The 19,536-nt window shown below is 50.7% G+C and overlaps 1 long non-coding RNA gene across 1 annotated transcript; it reads right to left on the reverse strand.

Moving 5' to 3' along the window:
* Positions 1-11,032: 11,032 nt before the first annotated feature.
* Positions 11,033-13,968, reverse strand: LOC134737979 (uncharacterized). The gene is made up of 2 exons (XR_010123456.1): positions 13,720-13,968; positions 11,033-13,014 (listed from the first exon to the last, which is right to left on the reverse strand). It is a non-coding gene; the product is annotated as an uncharacterized LOC134737979 (long non-coding RNA).
* Positions 13,969-19,536: the final 5,568 nt, after the last annotated feature.

Consider the following 19,536-nt stretch of genomic DNA (forward strand, 5'->3'; position numbering starts at 1 on the left):
ATAACAGGATCAATTTCTAGACATTTTATTTTTGCTGATCTCTAGTTGTGACATGAGCTAGCGCCGTACATGTAAAATTATTAGGACTTTCTATCGTGCTTTAAGATAGGATGGTATGTTATGACTCACTATTTTTTCCCCAGATGCCTTGGCTGCTATTCTCACCTGTTTATTCTTTGAGGTTCATTTCAAAACTGCTTTGTCAAAGCACCCTCCTGGCAAGAAAGCAAGGATTCTCTGAGGCAAAATACCCCAAGTATCAGAACAGGTCTTTGCCATGACAACCTCAGGTGAATGTCAGCTTCTGTGTTTGTGGCTTTCCAGGGTGCAGGGAACAACAAAAGGCCAGCATTTGCCCAATGAGGGGACTCTAACAGGAGTCTGCCGTGGTTTGGATGTTTGCCTCCTCCAAACTCATGTTGAAATCCAGTCCTCCCAAGGTGGCAGTGTTAAGAGGTGAGCCCTTTAATAAGTGAGTGCTTCACAAGGGCTCTGCCCTCATGACTAGATTAATTCACTGTGGATTACTGGATTAGTGGGTGATCATGGGAGTGGAAATGGTAGCTTCAGAAGAGGAAGAGAGACTTGAGCTAGCATGCTTAGCCCCCTTGCCACGTGATGCCCGGCTCTACCTTAGGACACTACAGATGGCCTCCCATTAGTAAGAAGTTCTTCACCAGGTGTGGCCCCTTAATCTTGGACTTCTCCAACTCCATAACTGTATGAAATAAATTCATTTTCCTTATAAATTACTCAGTTTCTAATATTGTCCTGTAAGCAACAGAAAATGGACTAAGATAGACCCATTGCTGCAATGCCAAAGGATTCATATCAGTGTAAGGGTGAATTAAACATACCTCCAATATGCCCTGGGGCAGTCAAGAAAACCAGCTATAAACAACTTGGCACTGAATAGAGCAAAAAGTTCTCCCTGAAATTTGCAGCCTCAATCCAGCCCTTACATGGTTTGCAGTGTGAGTTCACACTACCTAGGTGGTCCAAAGAGCCTCAACTTGAAAATGCAGTTTACAGTAGCCAGGGTCTGCAGCACCTTGAGGTACTTAAAAGAAGTAAGGATACATCCTTCTGGGAGAAACTCCCCTTCAAATCTGGCCTCAAAGTATTTCCCAAAATAAGCTCATTTCAAGTGGCTTGAGTTTCCTGTCACATTACACACAAGAAAACAGAGACCCATGAAGAAGACACAAATGAAACCCAAAACACAAAATGGAACAACTGGAAGAACAGGAAGCAAAAGACTTCACCTACTGGAATTATTAGACAGGAATATAAGTATCCTTAATATGGTTAAAAGAATAAAAGAAGACATTGAAAATATGAGTAGGAGTAAGAAAGTATAAGAACCAAACAGATTTGAAAAACAGCAAAATATAATCGCTGAAAAGGAAAACATTTTAACTGAATTTAAAAACTCAATAGATGGATTTAACCACACATTAGATGCAACTAAAGAGAGAATCAATGAACTGAGAGACAGAGCTGTAGAAATTATTCTAAATGCAGCACAGAAACAAATGATATAAAAGATCATTTTTATATCAGCAAACAACAAATTTTGTTATATATAACAAAATGATGTAAAAGCACAGATGATATGAAAGAGAGATAAATAATCATAGAAACAGAGAGAAAAGCTTTCACTTACATCTAGTTGAGGAAGAAGCAATATTTCGTGAAGTAATGGTGAACAATTCTGATGAGAAATGATAAAAAAACCCCCTGATTTTCGTATTCATCAAGCCCATCAAATCCAAATTAGGATGAATAAAAGTCACATAATATCTAGAGACAAGAGTGAAAATGCAGAACACCCCCACAAAGAATAAGAGAATATCTTTAAAGTACCAGAGAGAAAAGACAAATTTCCCACAAAGAAATGAAAATGAGACTGACATCTGACTTCTCAATATTAACAATGGAAGCCAGAAGACAGTGAAATCATGTTTATATTTTCTTGGCAAAAAAAAAAAAAAAAAATTCTACTTTGAATGTGCCTACCCAAAGTAAATATCTTTCAAGAATAAAGGCAAAATACAAGTATTTTTGGATAAACAAAACTGTCTCTACCTACATATCTTCCCTAAAGGAAATTCTGGAAGATGTATGTCAGGCAGAGTGAAAGTAATCTTTGGTGGGAGGTGAGATGCAAGAAAAAATGATAACCTGGCAGATGCCTGTAATCCCAGCTACTCAAGAGGCTGAGGCAGGAGAATCACTTGGACCAGGGAGGCAGAGGTTGCAGTGAGCCAAGATCATGCCTTTGCACTCCAGCCTGGGCAACAAGAGTGAAACTCCACGTCAAAAAAAAAAAAAAAAAAAAAAAGAAGAAGAAGAAGAAGAAGAAATGATTACCCAAGAAAGTGTTACTACATATGTAGGCCAATGTGATTAGTAATTGACAATGTAAAACAATGAAAATGACTTAGGGAGTTTTACAAATTACTATAAAACAAAAGTCAGGAGGGAATGGTTTGAGTTGAAGTGCTTTATACCTTTGTGGTTTTGGAGCAGGGTAAATCTGTTGATCGACTATGAAGTTTCATAAGTTCAATGTACATATTAAAATATTAATGTTTAAGGTAGCCAATAAAATAGTGAAAATAGTGTGTATAACTATAAGGGGAAAAACTGGAATAAAGATATTAAGTCAATCCAAAGGAAGTAGAAAATAGAAGAAAAAGAAAGAAAAGAGAAAAGATAAATAAAAAGTTCAAAATAGTAGAAATAAATCCACATATTAGTGACTAAAATGAATGTAAATAAACCAAAAATTCTGTTAAAAGATAAAAATTGCCAAATCACGTTTAAAAAATTCAATTATAAGCTGTTTTAAAAAGATCTATCTAAAACATCAGGATATCTAGAAGTTGAAAGTAAAGGATGAAAGTTAATAGACCAAGTACATATTAACAACAACAAAAAGACATAGCTAGATTAATACCAACAAATAGACTTTAAGAAAAAAATCCTTACTAGAGTAATTCCCCCCAAAATGCAAGAACTTTATATTAGTTTTATTCCATTCACACACACCCCATGCCCTTTGTGCTATGTTCGTATATTTTGTTGATTCCTGCATATAATAAACACCAAAAAGATGTTGTTGTTGATATTGCCTTACATAATAACAATTCATTGATATTTACCCACATGTTTACCTTCTGGGTCCTTTTCATTTATTTGTACAGTCCTATGATTCTATTTGGTGTTATTTTTCTTCAGCTTAAAGAACTCCCTTCAGTACTTCTTGTACTACAAGTATGGTGGCAGCATATTCTTTAAGCTTTGTTTTTACTGCATGAAAATTATTTATTTCATCTAAATTTGTGAAAGGTGTTTTCACTGGCTATAGAATTCTGTGTTGACACCTTTCTTTAAGCACCCTAAAGACATTGTTCCATTGTTCTTTGGTTTCCATCGTTTGGCTGAAAAGTCAGCCATCGAGTTTACCCTTGTTCTTTTGAAGACAATATGTCCCCCACCCTCAGGCTGTTTTTAAGGTTTTATTTATGATTTTTAGCATTTTGAGTGATATGCCTAAAAGACTGTCATAAATCAAGAATACACATTGTAATGTATATGGTATCCATTTAACTAAAAAGTTGACACAGAAGAAAAATAAATCAACAAAATAATTTTTTATAGAAATTTATAAATTGAGTCTAAAATGTATATGAAAATGCAAAGAACCTAGAGTAAATGGGCAAAATAAATTTGGAGAAGGAAAGAATGTTGGAGAATTTACACTACCCAATTCCACAGCTTCTTAAAAAGGTACACTCCTTAGGTCAGCATGACTTTGGTGTGACAACAGACATACAGATCAACAAGACAAAACAGACAGTCTAGAAATAGGCTCATACAAAGGCATTGATTGTATTTAGTGGAGAAGATGAAAGTCTTTTCAATAAATGGTGTTGAAGAAGCTGGATATGATACAGGAAAAAACAATACAGAAACTTGATCCTCTACTTCACCACATGAACAAAAATTACTATGGATTATAAGCCTGATTGTGGGAAGCTAAAACTATATCTTCTCTAAAAGGTAATATCAGGGAATATCTTCATGGCCTTGAGCTAGGCAAAGATTGATTAAACAAGACACCAAATGCACTAATTGATATATTGAATTTAATAAACATTTAAAGTGTCTGCTGTTCAATAAAATACTAAGAAAATGAAAGATAGTTGATAGATTAGGAGAAAAATAAAATATCTGCAATATACACACCAGAAAAGAATTGGACCAGAATATATTTAAAAATGCCTACAACTAATTAATCAAAAGGTAAAAAGCTTAAGTTTTAAAATGAAAAAAACTAATAAAATTTTGTTATAGAGATAAAGAATAGCCAATAAGCACATGAAAAGATGCTCAACATCTTTAGTCATCAGGAAAAGGCAAGTGTAAACCATAAAGAGATGTAAATACACACCCATCAGAATGGCTAAAACCTGAAAAAACCCAGCAGTAATTCCGGATAACTGTCCAAGAAAAGTGAAAATATAAAGAGACACACACACACACACACACACACACACACACACACACACAATGTACAAAAATATTTGTAGAAACTTGATTGATAAGAGGTCCAAACTAAAAACAACCCAACTGATCACCAAGTGAGGAGGGCTCAGCAAATTGTAATAGATTTATACATGGAATGCTTTCCAGCAGTAAAGAAAGAACAATCTGCTGATGTTCACAGCAACAGGCATGGATCTCAAATCACTATCCTGAGCAAAAGAGGTCAGACACAGAGGCCCACATGCTATTTGCTTTCATTTATTTGAAATTCAAGAATAAGCAAGACAGATGTGCAGGAATCTATGGATGGCAGTGGTGACCTCTAAGGTGGGTTTCCACTGGACAGGGCAGGACAGAGCCTTCTGGGGTGATGGAAGTGTTACATATTTGATCTGGGAGGTGAACCTCAGCATGGAACTTAATGTTTTTGTGCCTCAGTTTCTCTTATGTAAACTGGATAACAATTATATCCCTATCATTGAACAAATAAAATGCTTCAGTGTTTTTGTTTGTTTGTTTGTTTTGGTTTTTTTTGAGATGGAATCTCGCTCTGTTGCCCAGGCTGGAGAGCAGTGGCGTGATTTTGGCTCACTGCAACCTCCCCTCCCGGTTCAAGCAATTCTCCTGCCTCAGCCTCCCAAGTAGCTGGGACTAAAGGCATGCACTACCACACCTGGCTAGTTTTTGTATCTTCAGTAGAGACGGGGTTTCACCACATTGGCCAGGCTGGTCTTAAACTCCTAACCTCAAATGATCCACCTGTGTCAGCCTCCTAATGTGCTGGGATTACAGGTGTGAGCCACTGCACCTGGCCTCAAACAGTGTTTGACCCATGGAAGAACTCATACATTTGCTTTTACTTTCTATGTGTTTGATTTAGACATAAGAATGATGCAGTTCCGTGAAATGAGTTAAACAATTTTTGCTTCTTCTGTGACCTGGAACCACTTATGCAACCTGGGAATACACACTTCTACCATGATAGAATTCTAATAATAATTCTAGAACATTTGAAAGAGCACTCTCATAAAACTGTCTTGGCCCAGATCTTTTTTCTCTGAAGGTATTACTCAGAACAAGTTTTTTCTCTCCTCACATCTTTTCCCCATTACTTGGATTTCAAATTTATTAAACTACACTTTTTTTTTTTTTTTTTAGATGGAGTCTCACTCTGTCACCCAGGCTGGAGTGCAGTGGCACCATCTCCGCTCACTGCAAGCTCCACCTCCCGGGTTCATGCCATTCTCCTGCCTCAGCCTCCTGAGTAGCTGGGACTGCAGGAGCCTGCCACCATGCCTGACTATTTTTTTTTTTTTTTTGTATTTTTAGTGGAGACTGGGTTTCACTGTGTTAGCCAGGATGGTCTGGATCTCCTGACCTCGTGATCTGCCTGCCTCAGCCTCCCAAAGTGCTGGGATTACAGGCGTGAGCCACTGCACCTGGCCCTAAAATACACCGTTTTAGCAGATACTGTTAGTTGCCTACCCAAATTTCTCTTTCGTGTTGGCTGATTGGCTTCAGAGCTCACCCTTTTCTGTGATACCCATGTGCTCAGAGAACACACCTGTCTTAGCCTTTGGTGAAGGACTGCGTGCTACAGATTCATTTAGGGGTATGGCCTCCTGGAGCAGACACGGGATGGGGGGGTGGGGTAAGTCTCCCATGAGACAGGTTCTGGGAAGCCTCACACCTGGTCTCAGGACCGTCACTCCAGGTGAAGAAAGTGGGAAAAATTTATCCACCGGCTTGTGCTCCTGTTGGTCCAGGTGTCCCCCGTGGGGTAGGAACTCCCCGTTGCCTTCGGGTGGCTCATGCCTGGGCACTGAGTGGTGTCTGGTATTATTCCCAGGCCCTCGCTGGACACAGACATCAGAATGGGGAGGCAGGAAGCTGCGCAGGGACAAGCTGGCCTGGTGAAGGATCTGCAGAGAGTTGAGCCCTTAGGGGCCCCTGGATCAGCAGCCCGGGGTGGGTGCCTGAGTGTCACCCCACACAGTGACCCTATCCCCCACCCCAGAAACAGATCATCCCTGCTTTAAGCCAATCACCATGCCTCTGTTCTTTTCTCTGACTGGTAGGGGAAGGGCCACGAGGGAGATGCTGCTGGGGTGGGTATGGAGGGGGTTTTCTGGGAAAGGAAAGGCCCTCAGCTCTTGAAACAATTGTAAAAGCTCAGAAAGACCCAGTGCTCTTCCGTCCCAGGATGTAGGTGTGCAGGATGTGATGTCCAGGGCTGCCATTGTACCCAGGCCAGCAGCGCAGGTGAACGAGAAGAACCAAGGCCTTAGAGGCGTGGGTGAGCTGCTGGCCCAATCCACTCTGCAGCCACTGGACCCGAGCCCTCCTGAGACCTAGGCTCCTCGCAGTGCTGGCCCTCAGTTAGCACTCTGTTACCTGTAGACAGAGCCTCCTGGTTGCCAAGAATAGGGCTCCTTCTCATGCAAACCCCTGGCAGAATCGTCAGCCCGTCTACTGAGTATGACATCCCAACCCCCTTCCTCCAACTACTCCACCGTCTTCGGAATTCCAGGCCCCGTGCGTGGCCTGCTTGTCCAGCCTCCTTTCCCCCAGGGAGCTCACTCCAGCTCCTGGCTGTTGGCTCTCGGGAACCCAGACAGACAGGGCACTCTGGGAGAAGTGGGGCTGCAGGGCTGCCTGTGAACCTCTCTCTCCTCCTACTCACTCAGGCCATTTCCTGCTCCACGTTTCAGCTCCAGACCCGGCCGCCTTTATGAGCTTCGTGCAGCCTGCACATGTGGGTTTCCACGCGCACGGGTGCCAAGGCTGGCTTCTCTGCCTGATGCTTGGACCATCTGCACTGGAGCCCACAGGCCGGGCAGGAACCTCCTTGGCTTCCTCCAGCTCCTCTCTTGGTTCTCTTGCCAGAGAAAGGATTTGATGTTTTCCATTTCCTAAGACCCATCAGCATGTGTTTGTCTAAGGCTCGTTCACTTCCCTTCTGCAGGACTCTGGGACGTGCCTTGCCTGCTGGTTCCCTCTCTGGTGACCAGGGTGGACATGAGGCCGTGGGAGGCCCGTGGAGGGACCATGCCCATTGCCCACCTTGTTCAGAGTGACAGCTGAACTGGGACAGTCTTGCAGAAGGGAGGGCCCTGGCCGCTTTGCTGAGGGAGGTGGGGGTCAGATGGGACTTGAGGGGTGGGTTCTCATTCCTGGAAGGGTAACCCAGCTTCCTAGAGAAGGGTGTGGGGAAGAAAAAATATGCAAAATGCTGTGCTGTGAGGAGGCAGCAATCCTGGGGCAGCGAGGCAGGGTGAGAGGCTGGCCCCATGCTCTGGCTTCTACGCCTGCTCCTCTGTGTGGACGTTTACCCCAGGGGAGTAGTGGGGTGTGCTCTCCAGCTATGCTGTGTCTCATGCCTCTATCCGCCCAGGGGGTCTGCTCTTTCCACCTGCACTCCAGGCATGTGGTGGTGGGACTGCACTGGCCCTCTAGGCAGCCTCAGGGGTGGGTCCAGACCAAGCCCCTGTTCCCAAGGTGTCCTTCTCCACCCTGGTAGGCTCTAATGATCCATTCTCATGTCTCTCTCCTCGACCAGACTCAGGGCTTCTCGCAGGTGGAGGCTGCGCCCTGCCATCCTGGAATCCCCAGGGCACGTGGTCATCCCGGTAAACTGCAGGAGTGACCCGTGAAGACTGGCAGGGGCTCTATGACAGGCTACACCAGGGTCAGAGAGGACGAGGACATGAGTTCCAGGCAGAGGTTCGGGGGCTTGGTGCTGAGAGGATGGGGTCCCGGAGGCTGTGCAGGGACATGAGGGTGACAGCTCACACCTTCCCCCACACCCATGTGTGGCGATCATTTCTATCCATCACAGAAGCAGTCTGCTTGGATGCGACACGCCCATATCCTGAGTCTCCCAGCTGGTGGGGGTTTCTCAGGGTGGTCTCCCTTCGTATTGCTCAGCTGAGGGTCTCCTGCCTGTGAACAGCAGCTTCCTGCCTGAACCCTTGGTGTGTGGGGGGTGGAGGGAATGTGTCATCTGGAGAGATAGACTATCACACTGGGCTTTCCGCCTCTGATCTCACCAGGATTAGAAAAAGCGCTGCTTTATGAAGACCAGACCCGGCTCTAAGCCTTCCCGGGAGAGAAGAGAGGAGGCCAAGAGGAGGCAGAGCTGGGAGAAGTGGCCTGTGCCACTCAGCAGTCGGGTGCCTGCCCGTGAGGCCCTCAGTGCGTGGCCCAGCAAGAGCCGGAGTTGCTTCTGCCGAGGTCTGGGCCCACCTGCATTTGCAGGCTCAGGAAGGACACGTGGGTGATCAGATGGAAGCCAGGGCTTCAGCCTGGGGTTGTCTGAGCCTAAGCCCCACCTCTGCCCCCTGTGCTGTCAACTTCCTGAGAATAATATCCTCTCCAGCACTGTGGGCCGATGGGAGAAGGACCCGGTGCAGGGTTGGCTGGCGATACTGTGTTTGAGACCCAGGCCCATCTAGTCCAATGTACCCTTTATGGTTGGGGGAACTGGGGCCCAGAGGAGCTGATGGATGCTCCCAGGGTTTTCTGGCCAGCTGGCCACTGGGAGGTACCTGGCCAGGCCTCCGGTCCAGGCTGCACCAACACCTGGCACTTGGCCTGGGTTCTCATTGCCCCCAGGCCCCTCTGGGATGACCCATGTTGGGGGTACTGGCTGCGTCTTCATGGCAGGTCTAGCTTTTAGCCTGACAGAGGATCCTGGGTGAGAGGCCCCATGCCCCTGTAGGGCCACAGTGCTGGGAGGATCCAGAACAGGTCCCTGTGTGCACCTCAGGGTGGATGTGTGGCTGCGGAACTGCGGCACATCAGGGGGCAGCGCCCGGTCCTTGCCCAGAGAGAAACACACACAGTGGGGCTGGGCCAGGACATCTGACCGCCACTCGAGTGCCTGCGACAGGCCTGGCTCGACCAGCTGAGCTCACGGAGGCTGCCCTCATGTCCTCCCTGAGGCTAGCCATGCCCTACTCACCCACATGACCGCCAGGCCCCACCCTTGCCCGCAGCCGACGTGTCCTGGCCTCTGGCAAAGCCCAGGCCGCTGCCTTGCTGGGATCCTAATTGTGTCTCTGCCTCAGCAACCCAATGGAGAGTCCAGCAATTTTGGTTCTTGGCTTCGTCTCCAATGACCTACAAGTACCCGTTTGGAAGGAGAGATTTATGGGTGGGCATGAAATTGCCATCTTGAGAAGGTTTGGGTAGAGCTATAAATAGGGCAGCCTGGTCCCTGGGGGTAGACTCCTTTCGGGGAGAAGGTGTCCTAGGCCAGCTGTGTGTGTTGGGGCTGACCACACAGCTGCTGAGACAGGCCCTAGAGGACCCCCGTGCCCCCGACAATGGAGTTATCTTTCCTCCTGCCAGATACATGGAGTGGCCAGGTTCTGATAAGCCACCTGCCCTGGGCTTTTCCTGACCCTGCTATCACATTCTGATGGCTTTCCCCCACAATGGGATTAACTCGGGGCAGTGATTAATCCAGCTCTTTCCTGCTAATGTCAGTCTCTTTCCCCTCCTCACCAGACACTCTCCACTCTGGCCAGGAAGAGATCCGGAGCTTCAAGTGTGCCCCAGGTCAGAGGCCGACTGAGCTGGCCCCTTCCAGGGTCCGGGTGTGTGATCCAAGGTGGGAGGGGGCAGCAGGGCACAGGTGTAGGGTCGGGGCGGCTGGATGCCCATCAAGGGTACCACTTATGGCTCATGCCTCTGGACGATCCCACTGACGCGTGGGCAGAAGGAGAGGCTTGTGCTACCACAGGGGCCACCAGCCAAATTCGCCCCAACGCTTGTGCCTGTGTGGCCAAAGTATGTCCTGGCTAACCCTTTACAGCGAGAGTTTCTGATGTTTCTAGATCAAGGGTCTGAACCTTTAAGGGTGTGGGCCCTACGACATCTGCTGAGAGTGAGGGCCCCCCTCCCTTGGGAAGGGGCAGGTGCGGAGCATCCGCCCTGTGGCTGCCAGAAGGTCCAGTCCAAGACCCCCCAGATCCATGCATATTCATGGTTCTCAATCAAGGGCAATTTTGTCCCCCAGGGGACATGGGGCCATGTCTGGGGATGCTTTTGTTTGGTACACGGCGGGGGGATGCTACCCACGTCTAGTGGGCAGAGGTCGGAGGTGCTGTTCCACACCCTGCAATGCACAGGGCAGCTCCCACGACAAAAAGTGACTCGGCTCCATTACAGTAGTGCTGAGGTTGAACAGCCTCGCTCTAAATTAACATGATTCTTGCCTGTGTGTGAGTCATCGGGGCAGACCTGCTTCAGAGATGCGGGGACGAAGCTGGACCCGGTGGGATTGAGTGTGTGGCCAGGAGGAGAGCTGCCCCCTGGCAGGCCAGCTGCACAGGGGCACCTGGGTCTGTGTGTTCAGCTGGATTCAGGGTAGTTCTACATTGGTCTGAGAGCCCTGAGCCTTTTGGGGTACCCCTCAGGGCACCCATGTGCCAGGCTCCACATCCCACATTGAAGAGCAGGGGCTACACAGAAAAAGCTGGCTTGAGCTTTTAATTCATTGTAATGACAATTCTGGACAAAAATCACACCAGTGACAGCAGACAAGGCCCTTGGTGATTAGCAGCCCAGCTGCCCACCATTGCCTTCCATGCCTCTCCATCCTCTGATGACCCACACACAACCTCCTGGGAGGTGCAACTCCCTGGAAGTTGCAACACCCTGGAAGGGGCAATTCCCTGGAGGGGGCAATTCCCTGGAAGGGGCTTCTGTGCTTTGTTCAAAGTTTGAGCTTCCAAGCATCGTTTAATTCTTCCAGCCTCATTCAGCACGGGTACTTCTTCCTCCACAAAGCCCTCTTTCTTCCCTCCCTCCTTTCCTGCCCTCCATCATTCCCTCCCTCCTTTCCATCATTCCTTCCTCCTCTCCATCCTCCTCTTTCTGCTTCTCCCATTTCCTTCCTCCTTCCTTTTTTGCCCCTTCCCCCCGCCTTCCTCCCTGCCTCCATCCCTGTCTCTTTCCTCCACCCTCCTCTTTCTCTTCTCTTTCCATCCTTTCTCTGCCCTTCTCTCCCTGCCTTTCTCCCTGCCTCCATCCCTGTCTCCTTCCTTCCCTCTCCTCCCTCCTCTTTCTCTTCTTTCCCTCCTCTCTGTGCTCCTCTCTCCCTGCCCTCCTCCCTGCCTCCAACCCTGTCTCCTTCCTCTCCCCTCCTCTTTCTCTTCTTCCCCTCCTCTCTCTGCCCATCTCTCCCTGCCTTCCTCCCTGTCTCCATCCCTGTCTCCTTCCTCTCCCCTCCTCTTTCTCTTCTTTCCCTCCTCTCTCTGCCCCTCTCTGCCGGCCTTCCTCTTGCTCCCACAGGATTCATCACAGCCTCTCTGGCATGCACACTGCTTTGTATGGGCTTTGTACGGGGCATCTCTGGTGCTGCAGCCAGCTGCTGACAAGGGTGTCATTGCCACCAAACTGGAACTCCGCAAAGGCAGGGTCTGTGCTTTGTCCTGCTTTGTCACTGCAGTGCTAGCAGCCAAGCTGGCCAGAGCTGGTGCACTTCGGAGATCTGGTGACTGAATGGAGACATGGAACCATCCGGCATGGCGTGGCATCTGCTAACAGTCATGTGAAGGACTGGCTTGGGACTGCAGAATGCCTTGGGCTTGAGTTAACTGGAAAAGTTCTTTGGCAATGGTGGCCTGGGAGGATGACCAGGGCTGCAGGAAGAGGCTCTGCAGGTTGCAGAACGGCTGCGGCGGCCGCACAGTCCAACAGACGCGTATTCAGAGCCCTCCTCTGGGCCACACTGATGAATTTTCCAGAACTCAAGTGAATCCAGAGATGACTGCGGCTCTGAATGAACAGAAACAAGCATCAGTCCTGTAGAAACCCGGGGCCAGGCTGGAGCCAGCCCTACATGATTCATTTGCAAGAAATGGGCTCTTGGCTCCCTCGCCAGTTCCCTCTATTTGGAAGTCACTTCCATTCAAATGTTCTGGAGGGCCAGGGATGGTTTTCAGCGGACTAGGCTAGCACACAGGGTCTATGACAGGTCCTGTGTTCCGGCGCCACTGGGCTTCACACTGAAACACCTGGCCCTACCATGTTGTATGTCCAGAATGCAGCACACTGTAGTTTGGGGAGACCAAGGAGTCAAGGGTGCCAGTCCCTGTCCCCTGGCAGGCATGGGGGCCGAGGCTTCTCATAAGAGGAGCAAACATCCTCCCCTCCACCCCTGCCTAATGGGCAGCTCCTTCCCTGGCTGTGGGGCCTCAGCAGGTTGCTGGGCCTCAGTTGTGTTGTCCGTCAAAGTGCCTCTCTGTTCCGCGTGTCACTCGGCGGAAGCAGCTGTCAGAGTGGTGGGCATGGCTCCGCGTCTGGTCCTGGCACTCTGGGGAACATCACCAGGACTCCACTGAGTAGAATCTGTAGAGGGCAGTGCAGGGGTCTGCAGTTTTGGCCAGTGTCCCAGCTGACTGTGGGTCCCCCAAGGTTCCGGACTGATGCCATCCGACATCCAGTAGAACTCTGCACCAATGGAAACATCCTATATGTAGGCGGGGCGATTAGTAACCACTACACACATGTGGCCATTGACACTTGAAATGCGGCTCGTGTGATGGAGAAACTGAATTTAAATGTTGCTTAATTGTAATGACTTTTAAGTGAATATTTAAGTAACCACATCTGGCCAGCGGCTACCACATTGCACAGCGCAGTTGCAGAACGGCCGAGCTGGCAAAGCCCCTGGTCTCAGGCAGCACTGAACGAGGGTCAGGTCTACATTTGACAGCTGAGATTCGCAGAGCTGTTCCATGCCTGGCATGGGAGACACTCACAGCGTGACTTGCCCAGGGAGGAGGAGCTGAAGTTCAGGGGGGATAAGTAAATTGCCCAAGGTCACATGACTGGCCAGGACTGACGTGCAAGGGTTTGTTCATTGGTCTCTCAGGCTGTTTGCTGACCCCCACTGCAGTGTAGGAAGAATATAGTCAGCTTCTGCTCTATTTTATGTGTGGGCATTCAAATTCTCCGAGATTCTTTCTTCAGAACAGAAAACAAAAATTCAGCTTTTCTAAGAAGAAATGGGACAATCCACCAGCCATCTGGTCTGCCTCTTGCAGCATCTATGTGCACGGGGACTTGTAGATGTTCCGGAAGCCACCAGGACATTCCGGAAGCCCACAGCAGCCACCACATTGCCTCAGAAAGGCCAACACCATCCAAGCTTACCTTCTGGCACTCCGCTCAAACACCGGCCGGCTGGGTGCCTCTTCCTGGGTCCTGCTCTCGCTTGCCCCCGCCTCTGCAGCTCAGGGCCCACCATCTACCTGAAGTTCTGCACGCCTGCATGCCCCTGAGTCACCAGCTGGCCCTGCCAGTGAGGCTGCGGTGTGAGGCATGTCTGTTGACCTCCCCACACTCTGGTCATTGAAAACAGTCTCTCTGCAGAGGAGGGGAGCTGTCTCAGTCCCTCCAGACACCCACCCGCCAGCACCATTGCTCATCACTGGGAGGGACTGAGTTTCCTGCGATTGAGTCATGCAGCCTGGAGGGTACAGTGGACGGGGCACAGCCTTTCTGGAGAGAGTAAGTCTCATTCCAAAGAGGAGGAGAGAAAGTAGGTCAGTCATTTGGATTCGGCAATAAATGGACCCCCAAGTCCTCCTGACTCTGCAGCAAATGCTTCCTCACGCAGGCCCAGCAGCCTCTCAAATCCACACCTACATGTATGTTTGAACAGAAGCCTACATGTTCCTTCTTAGCGAGAAGCCCAGTTTTCTCTGACCCCAAGTCAAGCCAATAAGAGGTCTAGGCTCAGGGGAGAGCTGCTTAATTCCCTAAGCACTGAAGGTGTTAGGATGCAAAGACAGAGATGGAACGTGGCCGTGGACCTGGGAAGGCTTGGTCCAAACTCCGGCCTGGAGATTTCCTCCCTGCAAGCTTCCAGCCTCACAGCATTCGCGTTCCCAGGACTGCGACAATTATAAACTGCAATTTGAGTCTTGAGTAACCACACGGCGCCCGGCAGATGTGACACTCCACTTGCAGAATCTATTAACTGAACTACGCTATCATTATTGAAAGAGGAAAGTTGCCATTCCACATGGGAACGAAGACGGAGGCAGTGGCCAGGAGCCCTGAGCTCTCCTCTCAGCCTCGCCCCACATAGCGCCACGCTGGGCCCACCCGTGGCTTCCCTGTGCTGCGCTTACTTTCCTCGTGGGCCTGTCTGAAAGCACTGCATAAACCAGAAACAACACGGAAGTGAAATACTTACATTCCCCAGATAAGACCCAACCTTTTCGTGTGACATTAACTCACGATTCATCTTCAGGCACTGACCCTGCCCCCAAAAGGCTGTCAATCAACCCAGTTTTAAATCTAGCCTTAATTGTTTTAATTTGTTTCAAAGGTAAACAAAACAAACAAAACAGCATGTTTTGTATCCAGGCTGTCCAGTGGCCAGTCTCAATGCAGGCCGACAGTTTGGCCATTCACCAAAGCAGCTCCGGACCCCATGCAGGCAGGGACAGCGTCCCCACTCAGCAAGCCTCAGCTGGGGGCTTTGATGAAGAAATCAGCCTCCTTTCAGGGGGAGTTGCTGAAAGTTAACACGACACCTCTGAGAGTCCTCCCAGTGGTTCTATGATTTGATGCGAACGTGGGCCTGGGACATACCGGTGGCCAGACATTGAATTCTCAGCAGGCCTGTGTCAAGAGCTGGCCATGTATTCTCCTTTCCCTGGGAGGGCCTCTGGGTGACAGAAGCACGGGCAGGGATAGGCACCCTTCATAAGTGGCCACAGCAGGGGCTTTGCAACGACAGTATCTCTGTACTCTTTAAGTGAGCGGAGTTTTGAGGGGTCCTCAGAAAAGAGAAACGGGCCTGGGAAGGGCCTTTGTGACCCCCCGACATATGCGGAGTGAAAGCAAAACTGCTTCCCCGAACATCCACGCAGCGATGTTCCCTTTCTCCTCCTGGCCCATATGGAATAATCCTGCTCCCCGTGACGGCCATGCAAATATCTGCAGGCAGCTGTTTAGGAAAGACAGCTTCTTAAGAAGGCAGATGGCCACCCCACAGGAAATCCGGGCTTTTAACATGGATAACGGGATGATTGAACTTCCCATCCTCCCCCGAGGGCCTGCCACATCACCGGGAGGGTGCAGGGAAGGAACCCCAGGCCCCCAGAAGGGCAGGCCAACGTCAGCAGGAGCCCAAGGGCCTGCCACATCACCAGGAGGGTGCAGGGAAGGAAACCCGGGCCCCCAGGAGGGCAGGCCAATATCAGCGGGCGACCGCTGGGGTGGAACCAGCGGGTGCTGCCGAGTGCTTAATGACTGACTCACTCTTCAGGGAAAAGGCCTTAATTTGCTGCATCTGCCTATTTCTGTGGTGTAAGCTCTCCGGCTGAGGCAGATTTTAACACAGACTTCAGAAGAGACATGCACTGTTGGCTGCAGCAAGCCGGAACAACCGGCCCTCTCCTAAGGCCAGGAAGGTGGACCAACTCAAGTGAAGCAGTGGGTCAGTGTCAAGGTGAGGCTGCCAGGGCCTCAAGGTCTACAGAGTAACGGAGAACGGCAGCTCAGGCAGCCTGGTCCAGCTGTGGGACTCTTACCAGCCTCCGGGCCCCTAAGTGTCTGAGGTTTGCACCCTGGCTGGGTCAGAAACACACACACAACCAAGAGCCTCTCTGATCAGCTCTCCCTGTCCAGGCTGAAGCCTGATTGATATTAGCACGTGTGAATCCAGCTGCTTCTGCAGGCACTTATTATCTCACGGAATCCTCATGACAACCCTTTGAGGTTCCCCAGTTTACAGATGACGAAAACGAGGCACACAGAGGCTGAGTACTTTGCCTAAGATAGTGATCATCTTGCAGGAAGCATTTCTGCTCCTTTACCCTCCTCCTTACAAGGGAGGGAAAGGAGTCAGTGTCCTGCCCTGAGGTCAGCTCACAAAGAGGAGAATGACGTTGGGGGACAGTGGCATCAGATGCCTGAAACAGAGGGCCAGTGAGCTGGAGGGTGACGTGCGGGACGGGGCGCAAGGCCAGGAGAGAGACGGGAGTGGCCCTGCTGCTGCTGAGGCCCCTTCTCCCTAGGACGCACTCCCTCTTTCCCCATCCTTCCCTCCATCCCCACCATCCCCAGATTCGCAGCTGTCCCACCTGGGGTGGAAGCCGGGCTGCTGCTGTTGAGACCTGCAGGAGTGGAAAATCTGCTGGTTCCCATTAAAACAAATCTCCTTGTTGACAAAAATAAAGAGAACTGAATCTCTGCCAGCATTTACTGTCTGCGAGTTGCTTTTATTCTCCCGCAAGGAGCTGGATCCCCGTGTTCCAAACTGGCACAGGCCCACCAGCTTCAAAGCGGGGAAAATTCCTCATCGGGCAGGGGCTTTGGCGGGGCGCCCTGGTGAATGGAAGTGCCTCCCCAGGGGGCAGCAGCCAGGAGATGACCAGGCCCATGGTCTCATTAACGCTGCACAACATTCTGCTTCATTTTCCTTGGCGCAAGGCGTGGGTTTTCCTAAGCCGAGAGGTGAGATGTGAATGCCGAGTGGAAGCCCATGGCACGCTCGGGCTGCACAGCCAGCACTTTCTGAGCTCAGGCAGGTGGGTGGGCGCGTCTGAGACGCCGAGGATGGGTGGTCCGCTCACGGCGCAGGGTACCTGAGACAGCTGCACCCTGGAGCAGAAAGACCGCGGCAGCTACTGTGCAGGGGAGAGTGGGGTGTTGACAGGCGGGTGGACGCCACGTCACCATCTCAGCCCTAGTGGGAACCCCGCCGGGCTCTTACAGCATTGAGCTTTGGGTCTGTAGATGGGGAAGTGGGAAACCTACATGAAACAGCATGTTAGTGTCCTGCACAATATGCTACAAACGAGGGGACTTCAAACAACACAAATGTTCTCTCCCATAGTTCCAGAGGCCAGAGGTATGAAATACAGATGTCAGCAGGGCTGCTGCCCTCCAGAGGCCCCCGGGGAGGACTGCCTGCCTCCTCCAACTCCCAGTGGCTTCAAGTTTTCCTTGGCTTGTGGCCGCATCACTCCAGCCTCTGCCTCCGTCTTCACACAAGCCCTCCTCTTCTCCCAGTGTCTCCGCTATGTGTCTCTTATGAGGACACTGTCATTGGATTTAAGACCTATCTGGATAACCCAGAATGATCTCATCTCAAGACCCTTAACTTACCTGTATCTGCAAAGACTCATTTTTCCAGATAAGGCCCCAGCCACAGTTTCCAGTTAGATGTGGACCTGTTGTTTTTGGGGCCACCCTCCAACCCACTCCACACCGTATTCAGGAGGATATGTCAGGTACATAGAAGGCAGAGACATGTAAGAAATTTCTCTTCCTGGGAATTTGCACAAGACTTGGGGCAAATAGTTCTTTCTCAAGGTTATTTAAGGAGAATGGATGTGAACAGCAACACGATTCTAATCAGCTATGGCTGTGCCTTCCGTTTGAACATCTATGGGGCACACTAACCCTCTCCACACATTGTACTCAGAGACAGACACATGCGTCACACTCATGTCAGTGGCCTCTGATTGGCTCTCACCCTCTGTCCACTCAGCGCAGCCCCACATGGACATGTGTGGCTGAAGGAGGGCACACAGCCGAGTGACCATCTCCACTGAAGCTCATGGTCACTCAAGCGAAGTAAGCACGGCCCCCCTTCCCTGGCTGTTCCCTAGAGGACCATGCACTGCCTTTCCTTCCCTTCCTGTTCACCCCCGACCCCCAGCCAAATAGAAGCAGTCAGAAGAACATTCATTCGCCCTCACCAGAAATTCATGCCTCATAGCTGCCTCGGCTGATGCCGACGTGGGCGAGCCGCCCCTGTGCCCCTCGGATGGAGGCTGCACATGCTCCCACCACTCACCCTGTGCGTCACCCCCAGGCCCATTCCCCTGCAGCTCCTCTGCGGACCCCTGCCCAGCTCGCACTTCTGGCTGCAGAAGCCTCCAGGCCCCTGTGGCGTGGTGGGATTGCTCCTGTAGCTGGGGCAGTTTGGTCTGGGTGTCGCTGCCCCAGTATTTGAATAACATCCCGGGCAGGGCCTACCCTGCATCCATGAGAATTCCCAGCCCTGCGCCTGGCAGGAAAACGGCTCATGGGTGTGACCTGCTCCCTGTCTGGACTGGGTGGGCAGCCTGCCTGCTCCTGCCTCTGAGCCCATCCTCTTCTTCCAGGAGTCCAGCCCAGAGTGGCCACAGCAGACGTGTAGGCCTCTCTGGCTTGCCCCCTGTCTCCAGCCTGTCTGGGGCTGGCCCAGGCCTGGTGCCTTCTTGGTCAGCCTCACTGTCCAGGCATGGGAGAGATGCCGAGGGCCAAGTCCCTGGCCCAGTCGCACAGGGGTCTTGGCACAGGTTGCCCGACCTGTCGCCTGGCACTTCCTGCCCCCAGCCCCTCCCCTGCTGGCGCTGTCCCAGCCCTTCCAGGTGCCCCATGCTGTGGGCCTGCCCACTGAGCCCTGAGCTTAGAAGGCTGTATGGGTGAGTCCTGCGGCCACCACAGGACGGAAGGAGAACGGCCTCGAAGGCTGGAGACAGATCTCTTCCCTCAGCGCCGGAGCCCGGAGTCCGCAGCCAGGGCGTCGGCAGGGCTGCACCCCCAGGGGCTCCAGGGGAGCACCCTCCTGCCTTCTCCAGCTCTAGGGGCTCCAGGTGCTCCTTGGCTTGTGGCCACCATACTCCAGACTCCACCTCTGTGTTCACATGGCTTTTCTCCTGGCTTTTAATCTCCTCTGCCTCTCTCTTATAAGGACACTGGGGGTGGTGATTAGGGTCCATGAGGCAAATGCAGGAGGATGGCCTCATTTACAGTCCTTAACCTAATTGCACCTGCACAGACCCTTTTTCCAAATAAGATCATATCCAGGGGTTCGGGGCGTGAGTGTGGGCCTCTCTTCAGGAGCCACTGTTGGCCTGCCGCAGCCGAGCTTCCCTGCCCACGCTCCTGTCCTGTGCCCCTGCCAGGCCCTGGGCATCTGATCAGCCCTGTTTTTGCTGGAAGGTGGAAGTGAAAGAGACG

This window comes from Pongo pygmaeus, chromosome 13 (assembly GCF_028885625.2).
Source record: "Pongo pygmaeus isolate AG05252 chromosome 13, NHGRI_mPonPyg2-v2.0_pri, whole genome shotgun sequence".
Classification (NCBI taxonomy): domain Eukaryota; kingdom Metazoa; phylum Chordata; class Mammalia; order Primates; family Hominidae; genus Pongo; species Pongo pygmaeus.